The sequence below is a fragment of the Dipteris shenzhenensis genome, chromosome 18 (assembly GCF_047967505.1).
Source record: "Dipteris shenzhenensis isolate YYH24624 ecotype China chromosome 18, Dip_SZ_1.0, whole genome shotgun sequence".
Taxonomy (NCBI): Eukaryota; Viridiplantae; Streptophyta; class Polypodiopsida; order Gleicheniales; family Dipteridaceae; genus Dipteris; species Dipteris shenzhenensis.
This window is the reverse complement of record NC_141613.1, coordinates 7,395,109-7,412,283: the sequence shown is the minus strand read 5'-3', so window position 1 is coordinate 7,412,283 and position 17,175 is coordinate 7,395,109. Positions and strand designations below refer to the sequence as shown.

At 53.6% G+C, this 17,175-nt stretch overlaps 1 protein-coding gene across 1 annotated transcript in view; it reads right to left on the bottom strand.

The window, feature by feature from the left end:
• LOC147890749 (uncharacterized) overlaps window positions 1–17,175 on the bottom strand; it is a 118,278-nt gene that overhangs the window by 59,867 nt on the left and 41,236 nt on the right. The window lies entirely within an intron of this gene.

The window sequence follows — 17,175 nt, the reverse complement described above, 5'->3', positions numbered from 1 at the left end:
GGGGACAGGTGAGAGACTGGATTCAGGCGAGTCTAGCACTAGAAGGGGACCACATCCAAGAGGTCACCATCATTGAGAATTCTTTGCTGAGAGCTCCTGCGAGCCCTCTCCCTCCCTCCCGCAGCCTCTACCCCCCTAGCTCACCCCCGCCTCGGCCGCCCTCACCCCCTCGCCCTCCGCCTCACCCCCACCTCGGCCGCCTGCACCCCCCCCTTGCCTCTCCACCCTCACCCCCTCGCCCCTCCGCTCACCCCGCCGCCTCACTGCGCCCTCACCCCCCCTCACCCGCCCTCACCCCCTCGCCTCTCCGTCCTCACCCCCTGTGCCGCTCCGCCTTACCCCGCCCCCTCGCTACGCCTCACCAGCCCTCGCCTCTCCGCCCCACTCCGCCCCCTCGCTTCGCCCTCCCCCACTGCCAATGACTTTGCCCTTACCTCTGTCTATGGCAGACTCATTGGACATTCCCCCTCCAGATCAGCCATCAGGGACTATCTCCAGTCCACTCTCATGCTAGAGGACGGCCACATTTAGGAGGTGCTTATGGGAAGGGGCATCTTCTGGCTCAAACTCTCCAATGCGAAAGCTGCGAGCAACCTGATTGCTGGTTCCCCCGCTTCTGTGGATGGAAAGATCATTATGATAGTCAGTGCAGCGGATTTTGATGCTCGGTTCCGCATACCTCGCCATCTAGTGATGCTAGTTTTTCCAGGTCTTGCTGCTGAGCTGCGGCCGATTGTCAGGGACCTGGGCTCCCACTTTGGCTAGGTTATGCATGACACTTTCGCCGACGCGGTGACTACGGCAGGAGCCCCCCGAGTCCGTGTGGCTGTGGCGGACGCTGCGACTCTCCCTGCCGTGATCGAGATCGTGACAGATGCCGGCAGCATCACCCAGAGCATGGTAGTCACAGGACAGCCAGGCCAGTGCCTGAGGTGTCACGGCTTTGGGCACCTGGCTGCTATTTGTCCACGATTCACCAATTCCTCTCGGCCCCCCCCCCGCCCCCTCCCCCTCTGCCCCCTCCGGGCAGCCACGTCAGGAGGAGCAGAGGCAGCCGGAGTCCGGTCCAGAGTTAGCTGGCGGTTGGACTGAGGTCAGAAGGAAAAGAGGAAAGAATAAGAAGATTTTTGAAAAAGGCAAGGAGGCAGAGGTAACCCAACCTGCAGCAGCACCTCAGAGACCTGACAGGCAGCCGTCCCAGGGTCCTGGGAGAGCTTCTTCTTCGACGGTAGCCCGCCCTCCACAGCCTCAGATCCCCCTCTCTTCCGCTCCCCCGCCCCCTTCCACTCAGTCCCAGCCCCTTCCCCAGTCACACCCCCCTCCTCCCGACCCGCACCTTCAGCCCCCGCCTCTTCCTCTTCAGTCTCCTCCTCTTCCTTTTCAGCCCCAGTCCCAGGTGCAGCCCCATCCCCCCCCCCCGCCTCTCTCAGCTTTCCTGCAGTGTCAGCTGTACCGATGGTTCCTCAGCCGCGGGCAGCCCCCACTCCCCCTCCTCCTCCCCCCCCGCTAGTCGCCTCCGTGGAATCTAAGTTGCCTACCACCCAGCCACCCCCCCTTCCCCTCCACAGGCAGGACACCCTGATTCTACACCACCACTGGAGCAATCTTCCCTGTCCGCTAGCCCCTCAGTTGCAGACTCTGGTGGGCCTCAGCTTCAGGAGAGAGAGCTTCCTCGCGACTTTTACAGATCTGGCCCATGGGACTACTTGGATGTGGCCGACCTTGGGACCTTCCCTGCTTGTCTCGACATCAGTATCTTCCTGCTCCGCAAGGGAGCGGATGGGAAGATCGCAGCCTTGGCCCCGAGGGATGGCCCTAGCTTTGCTTTCACATTCCTCAGCGACGGCACCGAGACTTGGACAGACGACTCGGTCTGGGAGGCTCTCAGAGAGCAGACGCACGCTCGGGTTTGCTCCTGGATAGGCCCATCTGGTGGACAGCTTCTCGAGACTCAGTGGTCCGAGGGTGACGTGCGCCTGTGGTGGTGTTGCGCCGCCAAACGCTTCAGATTGATTGTGATCCTCAGGCCCCCTCTGTCGTGGCCCCTCCCCCAGGATGTCAGAGCCTGGACCCCTCAGAAACTCCAAGCCTTCTACGGGATGACTACTTCAGAGATCTCGAGTTGGCTCGAGAAAGCATTTGTTCATGGCACCAAAGGCCTCTCGCCTTTGCTAAAGGTGTTGAAGAACGGGCAGGACGACCCCACCTCCCCCTCCAAACCTTCTCATAAGCGTCAGCGCCTCCACTCCGAAATGTCAGCTTCTTCATCGACATCTGCCGCGAGCAGACAGTTGTTCGCAGCCTACCTGTCCTCACCATGAGCCTACACCTTGTCTCCTGGAATGTGAACGGGTTTCATTCTTCTAGCACCCGTGGTCCTAGGAAGCTCATTTTGAGACAGGAACTTCAGCCAGCAGTGATTGGTCGCTTGGATATACTTCTGCTCCAGGAGCACAAGTTTTCTGTGGCTCATTCCCGTAGCTGCGGGAAGATTCTCCCTGGACGCTCTCACACTTATTGGGAGCCCTCGATTGGCGCACAGGGTAGGAGTGGCGGTGTCTGTACTTCCGTGTGCGAGCAGTTAACCCAGGGAGTTTTTGGTCATGGAACGTTGATCCCAGGCCATGCCCTTTGGGTAGGCTGGAGTTGGAGGGTTCCAGAATAGGAATCCTCAACATCTATGCTCCCACAGTCCTCCGATGCAGAGCCACCTTCTGGAGGACACTCACAGGGATTCTCCCAGACATGGATTCCTGGATTGTTGGAGGCGAGTTCAACAATCTGGAGACCTTGGAGGACCAGCAGGGCAGAGGACCAGAGTTTACAGGTATGTCTCAGGCAGAGCAGTCCGCTTGGGACTCCTTTATCTTCGCGACAGGAGGTAGGGACAGCTGGAGAGACCCGTCCTTCCGTCGTTGGCACGGGAGCTTGGACTTCTCGTGGGGCTTCCGCAGGGAAGGAGGCAGACTCCTGGAGAGACTGGATAGATTTTATGTCAGTGATTGGGCCATCAGCAGAGGCGGTCAGGCGGGTATAGTACAAGGGACGACACTTTTCGACCAGCGCCTGTGCTCTTATCATTAGACTCGGCAGTTCAGTCCCTTCCTCCCCGTTCGTGCCGGATTCCCGACTCCATATTCTTGAGGGAGGACGTGCGCAGCAGTATCGGTAGCCTATGGGACAGAGATTGGGGCGAGTGCGTGGATCTGGTTGATTCGGTGGCGCAGGCTTTGCAGGAGTCCAGTCAGATTTGCCAGCTCGCAGCCCTTCAGGTTCGACAGGAGTGGTGGGGCAGAGAGAGAGCTCTTCGTAGGGACCTCGCTTCCATTCAGCGACTCCAGCAGGCAGCCCCGGGCTCGGAGGAGCTTCGGATCCAGGCCCTTCGAGCCAGAGCCCTTCTTGAGGAGACTCTCCAGCGCCGTTCAGAGTTTTCCTATCACGCCTCTCTCTCTTTCTGGGCTCGGAAGGGCGACCGGAAGTGCAGGGAGTTCTTCAGGACACATGGCCAGAGAGCAGCAGGTGATCAGCTACGGAGTCTTAGGACAGCAGAGGGGCACATCGTTATTGATCCGGGTGAGGTCTTGGGGTTGGCTACCGACTTCTAAAGGACTCTTTTCCAGCAGGAGCAGCTTGCCCCTCGCACTCGACGCTCCCGGGAGGAGGTGTGGAGGCACATTCCATCCCTGGTCTAGCCCAGCATGCAGGCGACGTTGTTGGCACCGTTCACTACGGACGAGATGTTGGAGGCCTTGATGGCCATCGACGGGCAGAAATGCCCTGGCGAGGATGGGCTATCTCGAGCTTTCTTCACCTCCTTCTGGGATCAGATCCATCAGCCCCTCCTAGCAGCCCTCCAGAGGATTTTCAGCAGCGAATATATGCCAGAGAGCCTCTCCTCGGGACTGATTTGCCTCATTCCGAAGGGAGGAGATCGACAGGAGATCCGTCAATGGCGCCCGATCACCCTCCTCACCACTGCCTACAAAATCCTTGCCAAGATGATCAGCGCCAGAGTTCGGCCTCTACTTCCAGACCTCATTCATGAAACTCAGACAGGCTTTGTCCAGGATCGCAGTATCCTGGATAATGTCTTCACCTTCTCAGAGGCGGCGGAGTGGGCTCAGCACAGTGGGTCACATTTAGCCATCCTACTTCTCGACTTTGAGAAGGCGTACGATCAAGTGGACTGGTCCTTCCTGGAGGGTACTCTGGAGCGACTAGGTTTCCCAGCAGGATGGATTCAGGGTATTTCAGTGTTATACAGGACAGCTTCTAGCAGGGTCATCATCGGCGGCAGGATGGGAGAGCGATTTCATTTGGAGAGATCAATGCGTCAGGGTTGCCCCCTTGCTCCTTACCTGTTTCTCTTCTTCGCCGAGGCTATGACATACTACCTTCGGGCGAGGTCGACCGGGATCTAGGGTGTTCGCCTTCCCATCAGGGAGGACACGGAGCTCCTGGACTCGGAGTATGCAGATGACACAGCACTGTATGTCCAGGATGATGAGATGATGCTGGAGAGGGTGAGGATGGCCCTAGAGGTCTTCAGTTCGGCAGCCGGTGCTCACACTGGGGGAGGTTTTTGGGCTTCAGGTGGATCCCACGGGGACAGACAACTAGATATCTCGGCTTTCAAGTCGGCCTGGATATCACGCCAACTCAGCAGTTTCTCCCGATGCTAGATTCCATTCGACGGAAGCTGGCTTTCTGGAGCACTGCTAAGCTCTCTCTTGCAGGTCGTGCTCTGGTAGTCAACCAGGTCCTCCTAGCCACGGCTTGGTATGTGGCTTCCTGTTGGTGTTTCTCGAGATCCAGCGTGGCACAGCTTAGGAGGTTGGTTCAGAACTTCCTGTGGTCCGAGGGGGACGGTCTCAAAGATACCAGAGCTAGGGTTGCCTGGCAGACAGTCATTCTTCCGCAGGCTGAGGGTGGCCTGGGGGTCATCGATCCAGAGCTTCAGAGTCAGGTCCTACTGGGCAAGTTAGTTATCCGCGGTTTGACCCCGGGGGGGCAAACGTGGAAGATGTTACTTCAGCAGGGGGTCGGTTCTTGTGTCCCGCGCCGAGGTGGAGAGTGGCTACCGTCCCTCAGGTGGATCTTCACTTCTGCCCCGCTCACTCAGCCCCGCTCCCCACTCGTTCGTAGCCTCATCTGGAACGGTCAGGTCAGAGATGCCGAGGGCCTTCAGCTAGGGGAGAGATCACACATCAGGTGGGACGGCTGGATGCGGGGGCCAGTCCGATCCCTTCGAGTTTGGAGGGACATGTACAGACACTTGGAGACCGCTGATCTAGCAGTCGCAGCTGGAGGTGCCCGTGGAGCTCAGGCGAGACGCATGGAGATAGACGAAGCGATTCTAGCTGATTGGTTGGTTCCACCCGAGATTCAGATCCTCATGCTTGGTGATGACCGTTGGCTGGGACAGTTCACCCCCCGTGGCATCCCACTGGTGGTTGCAGGTCGGATGGACGACACCTCTGTTTCCTTCTTCGCGGTTATGGGGGACGGCCGACTCAGGAGAGAGGATGTGCTCATCGACCCCCTACTCCCATGGCAGAGGGTTCGGGTCGTAGGCCTCGTGGGGAAGGTTTGGCGGACCGATCCCAGTATAGAGCAGGATCAGCTGCAGTTATGGCGACTCTGGCTCTGGGAGGGGCGGGCCTTGTCAGAGCTTGATTGGGACCCAGGAGAGTGGAGATGGCCAGAGATTGTGACAGGTCAGGGGCCGACCTCTTTCTTTGCCTACAGCACGACATTGGGCAGGCGAGTTCTCAGGAGGATGCAGAGCCGCCCTCCCACCCAGCGGCCCAGTTGGTATGCTCAGGGTATCTCCAGGTTATTTTTGCAGACCTTCTGGAAGGTCTTGTGGGAGAGCTGGCGGCCGCGGAAGATCTCCTACTTCCTTTGGCTTCTCGCCCACAAAGGTCTTCCAGTGGAGAGCTGGTTGCGGCAGATAGGTCAGGATGGACGTTGTCAGATCTGTCATGAGGACGAGGAGTCACCAAAACACTGCGTATGGAGCTGCACTCGCGCCCAGGAAGTGTGGAGGTGGACCTTCGGGATCCTTACTCGCGCAGCACCGGAGTTAGGTTTGATCACTTGGGGCGCGTTCTGCTGGTGTAGCACCGCACCTGGTTTTCATCACTTGTTCGAGGCATGTCCGCAGGACCCCACGTTCCTTATCACACAGGGGACGTGGGGGCCGCTCGAGAGCATTCCGCCGCACCTGGCAGAGGCTGGCACAGGATCTCAGGAGAGGCAGCCAGTCTGGGAGATTATTAGCAGCATCGCAGGATGGCACATTTGGACCTCGCGCTGCGCGCAGATCCTCGATGGCACCTCCCTTTCGACTGCCCAGATCATGGCTGACATCTGGAGTGAGATTATACACACCCTCAGAGGCCAGTGGGACCAGATACAGGGAGACTCCCGGGCTGGCTGGAAGAAGCGGAGACGTTTCCTCCGTGTTTGGGACACACAGGGCCTCTTCTTCGAGCATACTTCGTAGGGCCTTCGGTGGCGCTACTCACCACCTCTCTGGCTGTTCATTCACACTCGCCTGATCCCTCCGTGAGAGAGAGCTTTACCTTTTTTGTTACCTTTTGGGCTGCGTCCGATTTGTGAACGCAGCCCGTCAGTTGCAAAGCTGACCTCATGTATCTTGTTTTCGAAGTAATATAATTAGCACTGTTTTTTCGGCAAGAGGTCACCATCTACAGAAGAGGCATTTTCCTCATCCAACTGAACTCTCTTGCTACCACCTTGACACTTGTGAAGCAAAGCCCCATCCTCCTTGGCTCGCATCTGGTGTACCTCTTCCCTTGGTACCATGGCTTCACAATGGAGGACATGGACACGACACACCATGCTCCCCGATTCCCAGTGACGCTCCACTTTCCGGGGCTTCCAAAGGAGTACAGAGCCATCTTTCCCTCCATCGACAGAGCATTTGGCACGGTGTTAGAATCCCCGACAGATTCGACAGCTTCAGTGGTAGCATACAATGGGGTCCCCAGGATCATATTGGTGGTTGAGAGCCCAGAGTCCCTCCCAGAGTTGATCCTCCTTGAGACCCTCGAGGGAGGTACACTCCACCAGAGAGTGGAGATCTCCGGTTTGCATGGCCAGTGTCTCCATTACAAGTTGATGGGATATTTAGCTCGCAACTACCCCCATGGTCAGGGACGGACTCCTCAGCCACCACCCCTGCAGGACAGGAAGAGCCAGCAGACCCAAGCCCCCAACACCCCCGTAGGCAGGAGCAGTAGGACCCCTTGGGTGACACCTTCAGAGGAAGAGTGGACCCAGATGGGAAAAAAGAAAAAGAAATGAAGAAAATTGGCTCAAACCCAGGCATCAGGCTAGATGCAGGGGGAGAGAGAGAGAGAGAGAGAGCAAGTCGAGAGGCACTCGTGGAGGAGCAGCCGCAGGAGCCCTTGGTTGGAGATCCTTTCCCTCCAGTAGCAAGGCCCACAGTTGATCCTCCATCAATGGAGGTACAGCCTTCGCATCAGCAAGGTGCCTAGGGAGCACCTGACGTTGTGATGGCAGAAGCTGCAGAGGGTAGCTTGAGAGTGGCTGAGGAGAAAGGGATTCAAAGCCCAGATGTGCCTGGTTAGCATGGCAGGCGTGGGCTGCCCCTACTCCATCCCGCCCCCTCCCCCGTCGGACCCCTCTCCCCCTCCACGCCCCCCCTCCTCCTGAGATCCCCCTCCTCCCCCCCTTGCCACTCCTGCTATGGTCATCCTCACCACCCGCCCCCCTCCCCCTGCCTCCCCCCCCCCTCCGCCCCGGCCTCCCCCTCCATAGCAGCTTCTTCAGCTTCCCTCCCCTCCCTCCTATCAGTCCTGCCCCGGCTGTCCTGCCAGTAGGGAAGGGCACGACCACTTCCCCCTCCGCTTCCTCATCGCAACAGCCTGTCTCCCTCCCTTCACTGCCCTCCCATTCTAGGGGGGATTCAGGGGAAAGGGGCTCGTCCTCCCAATCAGTAGCTCCCATTCTTTGGCCTGGGCGCCCTCTCTCGAGATATCTTAGGAGGTTAGGGCCTTGAAACTACTTGGAGATCCCGGACTCTTACCCTCTACCACTGGAGATGGCGCTCATGATCTTGCAGCCCCGGAAAGGGTTCGATCAGCGTAGCGGGCTCCCAGACACACCCAGTTTGGAGATTCACGTTTGCCTCCACAGGCTTGGAGAAGTGGACCCCAGGGGTATTTGATGCTATGATGGGGGATCAGGTTTCAGGCATGATGGAAGATTGGATGGGTCCATTGGGACTAGACCTTTGGCACACTCATGGTGGTGAAGTAAACTTCCAGTTGAGCTTCACGCGAAAAAAGACGATTTACAATTTGACAGTAGGAGTTATCAAATTGCTGCCTGAGGCAAGGATTGATCTGGCACACTACTGGCCCCTCTAGAAGTGTGCTGAGATGTTCAAAGTGGATGTTTCCTTCATGTTGCAGTGGGCCCGAAAGATTGGCATAGGGCCGGTGTCCACCCTGGTACGTCGTCGCACAGACACGGACTACTCGCCCTCAAAACCCCCTTCAAAGTCACAAAAGGAAGTTTTGTTGGAACATGCACCCTCCCACAAGCAAGCCTTGTTTCCTGCTTCCCCGTCTTCATGAGTTGAACCATAGTGAGTTGGAACGTGCATGGGCTCCACGACCGCGCATGTAGTCAACCGCAGTATTTGATCCTTCAGCACGAGTTGCAGAGGGCGGTGGTAGGGCGAGTAGTGGATTTCCTTTTGATACAGGAGCACATGTTTTCAGCATTAGACATCAGACGGCGGCACCACCTTCTTCCCGGAAGAGGCCCGGAGGTGTGATCTCCTGTAGGACAGAGCGCAGGAGTCTGCATCTCGTTCTCCCAGACGGTGGCCCAGAGGTCTATGATCAGGGAGAGCTTTATCCCAAGGCAGGGGCCATTTGGATGGGAGTTAGGATGGGAGAGTCCAGGATTGGGATCCTGAAAGTGCATGCCCCAGCGTGCAGACAACATCGGCCAACCTTTTGGAGGCAGCTGACAGAGTGCCTGCCAGATGTTTGACTCCTAGATCATTGGACGAGACTTCAACCACCTCGAGTTTCGGGACAAGCAGTGTGGTACCTCCTTCTCTGAGATGCCAACAGTAGAGCGGAGCACGTGGGAGCAGTTCATCTTCACAATCAGTGGCAGAGACCCTTGGCGAGAGCCAGAGTTCAGCAGGATACCTGGCAGCCCCCTCTTCTCATTCAGCCAAAGGCGACATGATGGACTGCTTGAGAGGTTGGATTGCTTCTACGTTGGGGACTAGGCACTCCACACAGGTGGCTCTACAAGGATTCTAGCACGCACCACAGTGTCAGACCACTTTCCAGCAATGCTCTACCTTGAACAGCCCTACCGGGGTCTTTCCCAAAAGGCGGTCCACATTCCAGAGGACCTCCTGCAAGACCAAGAGGTTCAGCAGGTTTTGGCAGAGATTTGGCAGTGGCCAGAGTCAGCACCCTACGAGGGCTAGGCTTCATGGGTGGCAGATGAGATTCAGAGGAGCAGTGAGGAATTGCAGTCTCACACCCTTAGAAGGAGGAGGCCTCTTCAGGAGCGTGATCGTGCACTGCGACGAGACCTCGCCTCCATAGAGACTCAGGGAGCAGGACCCAGAATCCTAGTGGCTTAGAGCCACATATGAGAGCACGCGCCTTGAGCTCCAGGACACGGAGGTTCGACGGGCTGAGTTCTCACACCACTCCATCTGGGCCCGTTGGATACAGCAGGGGGACAGGATGACGAAGCGGTTCTTTCATACCACTAGGCCTCAATCGGCAAGCACACAGCTACAGCAGTTACGGGATCCACATGGCATTATGCACACCGAACCTCAGGAGATTCTAGCGCTAACCACAGTTTTCTACAACCAGCTCTTTCAGGCAAAGAGGGTGACTCCAGCTTGCCTTGTGGCCCGTGAGTTAGATTGGTACCACATGCCGAAAGTAGTATCGCCAGAGTTGTGTAGGAGTCTGGAGGAGCCTTTCACCAATGAGGAGCTCTCGGAAGCCCTCAAGGCCCTCCCATCCTAGAAGTATCCTGGCGAAGATGGCTTGATTGCAGCCTTCTTCCGAAACTTCTGGGAGATCATTTCCACCCCTTTCTGCTTAGCCTGTCAATTGATCTTTTGACACAGGCTCCCTTCCGCAGTCCCTAAGTAGGGGGTAGATTGATGGAAATGGGGAGAAGGTGAGAGACACATGACTGGAGACGAGCTGAGGCACAAAATGATGTAGATTGATTGATTGATCACAGCAAGTACATAGCCTCTTTTATAGGCTGGGCAAGCCTTACAAACACCTCATAGATGAGGTCACACACGAGAATCTAGATCCTATAATCTGGGTGAGGAATCACATGAGGTGGCACAAGTGGCCTCAAGACTCTTCACACTCACACAACTGTAGGACATTCCTAAGACTCTAGGACCACACACACTAGGACTCCGATTCCAACAACCCCCCCCCCGGAGCTAGGGTGAGAGACTATGACATCATCCAAACTGTGCATCCCAAGCAATCTCAGAGGCTAACAGCTGAGCATAATTCAGAGGTTGAACCAAGCACTCTCATGGCTTAGGTGTCAACGTGATCAGAGACTCAAATCTGAGCATGGATGCATGACCAACTCATAGGTCGAGGGAGTACACCAACATCCTGGCAGGCCTGATAAAGGAAAGACATAACAACCCCCCCCTATCTCCTAACTGGGTACATGGAAGTTAGTGGAGCCTTTTATAGAACAAGGCACACAAAATGACAAATTATTACAACATTTTAGGGGGACTACCCAAGGCAGAGTACCTAACACACATGATTCTAGAAAGCCCACTCTTCATCTATCACCTCATGGAGGGATAGACCAGAAATAGCAGCAGTGCAGGCTTGTTCCTCAGGTCCAGAAGGTGTAGTTTCATCGTCTTCGTCCTCACTCTGCTTTGCAACCAGATTGGCATGTTCTTTGGCTTGTACCTTTGCCATTTTCTTGAAGCAACGATCCTCTGGATGGCCAAGTTTCTGACAGCAATTACATTTAAGAGGTTTTCCGTTCTTCTTGGGCTTATTCTTGAGAAAGAATGCTTTGCCAGATTTGAAGGAAGATTCTGCTTTCTCTGTAAGCCTACGGTCCTCATCAATGAGATGAGCTACCATATCCTTAAAGCTCATATTGCGGCTTACTCTTAGGACAGCAAGGATCTCATTGTACTTGGAAATGTCTTCAATACTGGAGAGAAGTACAGCAACTTGATCATCATCTTCAATAATGGCTCGGATGGCAAATAATTGTTGGAGAATTGACCCAAGATTGCTCAAGTGTTAATTGAGGGTTTCAGTTTCCTTCATCTTGAGCTTGAAGAGTTTTTGTTTGAGAAATACTTTGGAATTATTGATCTTATTTCCAAACAAATTCTCTAACTTTTCCCAAACGTCGTTTGCTGTCTTATCAAAATCCACATGGTGGATAAGGTTGTCAGCTAAAGCTAGGCCAATGATAGCCATTGCTTTATCATTTTGGTTTTGCCACCAACTGATTCTAGCATCATCACTTTGGGGTTTTGGCTCCTTGCCATTGGTGATATTCCATATCCCTTCTCGCATAAGAAGAAGTCGGAGTTTTGTCTGCCAAGTTGGGAAATTCCTCCTTGAGAATTTCTCGATAAGCAAGGAGTTTTTTATGCTATCCATTGGTGGGAAGGTCTTAGCTGTTATTACAGCCAGTGTCTAAATCCCTTACAATGTTTACTCAGATTTCAAAAAGGGCCCAAATTTTACAGGGTAGAAGCTTCAATTATGCCAAAGGAAGACATAGAACAGAAAAGCCCTAAATTTTAGGGTTAGGGTTACTGCAAAAATTAGGGTTTGCAGAAAATTGGGGCTTTTCAAAATTTCCTAGAGCATAGTGTTCTAGCAACACTAGGGGAGCTTCAGATCATAAAAGCCCCAACAAAATCACCCAAAAATGAGGCAAAAATCTTTTTAAAAAAATATCTCAGACAGACTGTCTGCTGGTCGATGGAGTCCTGCAAGAACCTTGCAAACTCATTTGAGAGGTACTCTCCCCCTCCATCTGACCTTAGGCATTTTATTTGCAGGCAGCTCCATGGCTGGCGCCGTCGCAAGTCCAGTTGCGTGGGAGCAGCAGGTTCGGTCGGCGCAGCAGGTGTTCACGTCGGGTTCACCATGGAGCAGCAGGTGCAGAGACTATATGGCGCGCAGGGAAGGAGTTAGCGGGCAGAATGGCACAGCGTAGAAGATAGCGTAGAGCAGAAGCGGGAGGAAGATTCGCAGGATGGCGCAGCAGAAGAGTGGCGCAGCAAAAGCGGGAGCAGCAGCGTGGAGATTTCGAGGCTGTATGGTGCCACAGCAGCAGCATCAGCGTGGACAACGAGGATTTGCAGGCGACGGGCAGGCTGTACGGGCTGTTGTACAACAGGTATGGGCTGATGTACGGCAGGTACGGGCTGATGCTGAGGCTAAAGAGCAGTCGATGGTGAGGCTTGGTCAGGGAAGACCCGCTCTGATACCAATTGATGGAAATGGGGAGAAGGTGAGAGACACATGACTGGAGACGAGAGCTGAGGCACGAAATGATGTAGATTGATTGATTGATCACAGCAAGTACATAGCCTCTTTTATAGGCTGGGTGAGGTCACACACAAGAGAATCTAGATCCTATAATCTAGGTGAGGAATCACATGAGGTGGCACAAGTGGCCTCAAGACTCTTCACACTCACACAACTGTAGGACATTCCTAAGACTCTAGGACCACACACACTAGGACTCCGATTCCAACATAGATTTCTTTGATCCCGAAAGGGGGAGATAGGTCAAACATTCGGCAGTGGAGACCGATCACCCTGCTTGACACCGCATACAACATCCTCGCTAAGGTCTTGAGTTTGCGGTTGCAGTCTCATCTCACTAACATCATCCATGACACGCAGACCTCGACAATATTCACTTTCTGGGAGGCAGTGGATTGGGCCAGGGAGGAATCACAGCCTTTGGCCATCCTTTTCTTGGATTTTGAGAAGGCTTACGACAGGCTGGAGAGTTCCTTCCTGGAGGGCACTATGCGAAGGTTGGGTTTCTCAGACAGATGGATCAGAGGAGCCTCTGCGCTTTATGTGAGGAGCTCTAGCTAGATGCGTATCGGTGGACACACGGTGAAGGCCTTTCCTCCCTTTCGCTCGGTCCGTCAGAGCTGTCCCCTAGCTCCCGTTCTTTTCCTTTTTGTGGTGGAGGCATTGGGCTACTACCTGAGATTGCAGGTGGCAGGCCTCACAAGGCTGAGGCTCGAATCAAACAAGAGGAGGAGTTGCTAGAGTTTGCAGATGACACAGCCGTATACATCGAGGGCACAACTTTGTTGGAGAGAGTCAGAGGAGCCTTGGCCATCTACTGCAAGGCCTCAGGTGCACGGATCAGCCGGACAAAATCCATCGTTTCATCACAGGCTCTGAGGAGATCTAGGAGATTCGAGAAAGGGGGAGTGCCTTTGGCTTTCCCTGGATACCTCGGGGTCAGATAGCGAGATACCTCGAATGCAAGGTGGGGATTGATATTACAGCAGAGCAGCAGATCACCGCAGTCCTCCAGAATGTTCGGCGCAAGCTTCTCTACTTCGACCAACTCTCCCTAGCGGTTAGTGGCAAACTAGATCCTTCTTGCCACGGCCTGGTACATTGCCTCCTGTTGGTGCCTTCATAGAAGGTGCATTGGACAGCTCCGACGTTTGGTTCAAAATTTCCTTTGGGCAAGATCGGATGGCACGAGGAATACTAGAGCCCGGGTTGCTTGGCAGACAGTGATCATGCCGCAGGCATTGGGAGGCTTGGGTATCATTGATCCGGATATGCAGAGCAGAGCCCTCTTGGCCAAGTTGGTTGTGCGCAGCCTCACCCTGGGCGTAGAGCCCTGGAAGCTCCTCTTACAGCAAGGGCTTCTCAGGAACACCCCACACACTAGGGGGCAGTGGGATCATTAACACAGTTGGATTTTTTCAAAGACCCCTTATGGGAAAGGGTTCCCCCATGATGACGAGCCTCCACAGGGTCTGGCAGAGATTGGCAAGGGGCCTCATCCATGCTCAGCGCCGTTTTAGAGAGGAGTTCGAGTGTCAACCCCTCGTTTGGCACCCGGAGATCAGGGATCACAATGGACGTATGCTTGAGCAGCCGACTCACATTGGTTGGGCACAGTAGGACAGTGGCCCGGCCTGCTCCTTTGGCAGATCGAGCACATCACCCATGGAGACAGAGGCAAGGCTTGGAGCCCTATTGCATATGCGAGGGGCAAGGCAACGGATGAGGAAGATTGACCTAGCCATCCTTGAGTCTTGGTGGGAGGAACTCCGCGGGTGGATAGACAGCAAATGGTTGGGTCAGTTTTCTTGAACTGGGTCCCCTTGAGGATGATGATTCAGCGAGGCAGCAATACAGCCTACTTTCTTTCGTGTAGGGCCTGGAGGCCAATTTCAAGCACTTACTGAGAGAGACCCAGAGATGGATGGGATTCTAGATGGGATTCATTGGTAGATGATCAGAGTTGTGGGCCGTTCGGGGAAGGAGTGGCACATCAATCCTCCCAACATCCCAAAGCAAGATGGCACCTCTAACTTTGGGAAGGTAGGCCCCTGCTGAGGGAGATCCAATGGGATCCGGGAGAGTGGTTTTGGCCATCCTGGACCGAGCAGGTGGACAAGGTGCCTTTCTTTTCCTATACCACTCGGATTTGCAAGAGGCTTCAGATGGATTCTTCAACTTGGACCCCCTTGAGAGAGAGGCATTGGGTGGCCCAGAGGGTGCCCCAGGAGGTCCATTCCAGGTTTTGGATGCGTCTATGGTCCAGATTGCGGCCGAGGAATATCTCCTAGTATTTCTGGCTGGCCGCCCATGGAAGCTTGCCCACAGGCCTGTGGTTGGAGAAGATGCGGGTGGAGGGGCGGTGCCACTGCTGTTTGGCTGGATTTCTAGAGACGATCCCTCACTAACTCTGGAGTTGTAGTAGCGCAGTTAGGATCTGGATGGGAGCCCTCAGTATCATGACCCGCATGCAGAACCTTCAGAGGGACTACACATGGGGGATGGTGGCCTGGTTGTCTGAGGGAGGTCACGCATTCTAGATTGATGAGGTCTCTCCAGCTTACCGGATATAGGGTTAGATCATCCAAAGGATAGAGCTCCATGAGGCGGCCCCTCCTGATATCCCAGATCCCCATTCCCCTCTGGAGGATAGCGTGTACGAGGTAGTAGCCAGTATCACCGCGTGGAGCATTTGGGTTGCTCATTGTAGTCTAGTGATGGGCGAGCATCCGGTTCCACTCTCGGCTACCTTAGTCGCCATCTGGCAGGATATCATCTACACCTTGCGCTCCACCTGGAAGCATGGGACCCCGGGCTCCAAGGCGACTGTCGCGAGGCACGCTCGTTTCTGCAAGGCTTGGCCTACAAGAGTTTTTTACATATTCACTTCGCGAGGGATTCAGTGGTTGTATAGTCCCCCCACTTGGCTGTTAGCCCTTGTACCAGAGATCCCCTAGGTTTCTCTGGAACAGGCTGGTTTTTTCTTCTTTCAACCTTTTTACAGATGTTCCATACTCAGAACCCTCGGGGCTGCTGTTTTGTATGAAGTTGCAAAAGAAAAAGGAGGGAAAACCTCAATGAGGGAAAAATTGCCCCTAAAGTTGTTACTAACGTAGCATTGACCACTTCCTTAATATTTCCAACAGGCTTTGGCTCATCTCCTCCTTTCCTCCTCAAAGGTCTCTTGGATAAAAATAATGGACTTCTGTTTTTGGTCCAGATCCACCCACGAGGATCTCTCTTTTAACTAGGCGTGCATCCTGCCAACTTACCTTCCACTCTTCCAAGGCCTTCTTTTGACTCTTTGTAAGCTCATCAATGTGTTTCTCAAGGATTGCATTTTTCTTTTGCACGGCTTTTTAGGCACCTAAATCGTGGGATTGTACTATCCTTGGCATGTTTGACGTCCTCCAATTCAATTCATATTCTTTCATTGCGTCCATTTCTGTTTTGGCATGTCTCCTGCTTTCTTGAGAACATCAATCATGTCCAGTCAGCATAGCAAGATGGCATCCTTATAAATATCAAAACCCTTGTTAATTATCATTGTAATCAAGCCATTAACTATTCCAGCCCTTGTAATCAACACACAAGCACCTACTCCCTTCTTTTCCTTAGCTAGAAGCACAGACATCCCCATGGATTATTAAGCTGAATATGCCCCATCCTGAGACACTCATCTCATCTTTCCCTTTTTGGCTGGTTGCTGGAAACAGGCAGATTCCTGGAGCAACCTAGTCTCATGATCTACTGCCCTCTTAAAGGGATGCCCATGAGTTAATTCTGAAGGAACGCACCAGCATAGTCTGTTTTCTTTCTTTTTGTTGACAATTTTTGCTTAAGATTCACCATCAGCGTTATATAAGTTTGAATTAGAAAGTGCTTATTACAAAGTTCTTTACAAGAATTGCAGAATTTTCTTGATCACATGAACTCACATATAAGGGTCGTTAAAAACGCCAATACACCTGGCACTTGAGATCTGTTAGTATTATTCCTCAAAACTTTGATCTACTTTTGGGAAAGTCCCAACAGAAGCTCTACTCAATACTAACCAAAATCATAACACGTATGCACATGAATCAACGAACATGCAAAAATACTCATGTACAAACAAACAGGAGACCTGCAGTTTTTAGCTTGATAGGCCCCAACCAGACAAACTACCAACTGTATGAAGTATAGCTGGCACTAGCTGTTCTACTTCCCCATCTACTTTTCAGCACCAGTCAGTCAGTATATACCTAGATGAATCCCGGAACATTCCCAAACTCATCCTCCAAAAACACAACATAGTGCAGTTTCAATCTCATGATAGTCACTCATAAGATTGAAAACCATAAACTCCATCACGCATAACAAGGACTAGCTACTATGACATCCCCACTGACGTCATCAGCGCCCAACACTGAGTGTAGACCATAGTATAAAAATATGCTCTCACACATACAAATCCACCCACCCACACATACTTCAGCATCCATTTATACAAAGACTTCGTACTGAGTTTCTGTCGGCACTCCGGAGGTTATGGGCAAACTCTAGCCACGATGAC